Source organism: Triticum aestivum, chromosome 7B (assembly GCF_018294505.1).
Source record: "Triticum aestivum cultivar Chinese Spring chromosome 7B, IWGSC CS RefSeq v2.1, whole genome shotgun sequence".
NCBI classification, from domain to species: Eukaryota; Viridiplantae; Streptophyta; class Magnoliopsida; order Poales; family Poaceae; genus Triticum; species Triticum aestivum.
This window is the reverse complement of record NC_057813.1, coordinates 28,193,818-28,194,573: the sequence shown is the minus strand read 5'-3', so window position 1 is coordinate 28,194,573 and position 756 is coordinate 28,193,818.

Below are 756 nucleotides of genomic sequence, written 5' to 3'. Positions count from 1 at the left end.
TTTTTTTCCTTCCTTTTCTTTTTTCTTGTTTATTTCTTTGTTGGCGAAGTTTTACCTTTTAAAATTCACGAACATTTTTTGTTCATCGATTTAAAAAAAATGTTCATCAATGTAACAAAATGTTCATCGAATTCAAATTTGGTTCATTGGATTTAGAGAATGTTCATCAAATTCAAAATTTGTTCATCGAATTCAATTTTTTTTTCTCGTTCCTTTTTGTATTTTGGAAACCCCTTTCAAATTTGTTCATTGGATTTCAAAAATGTATATCGAATGCAACTTTTGTTCACCAGATTTAAAAATGTTCATCAAATTTCAAAATGTGTTCATTGAATTACAAAAATGTTCATAAAATTCAAAATTTGTTCTTAGTTTCAGAAAATGTTCATCCATTTTTTGAAAAAATGTTCTTGGATAGAAATTGTTCATCAAGTTCAAAAAATGTTCATCGAATTCAAATTTTGTTTACGAAAATTCTCATAAAAATTGTTCATCAAAATAATAAAAAATGTTCTTTAAAATTCCAAAAATGTTCATTCTTTTGAAATTGTGAACATTTTTCGAATGCAAGAACTTTTTTTTTCAGAATTCGGCGAACATTTTTTTAATCCGTGAGGATTTATCATTTTTTGAACAATTTTTTCAAATCATGAACACTTTTTTAATTCATGAACATTTCACAATTTGCAACTTGTTTTGAGATACCGAATTATTTTAATACGGAAAAAAGTTAAGATAGAAAAAAGCAAAAAAAGG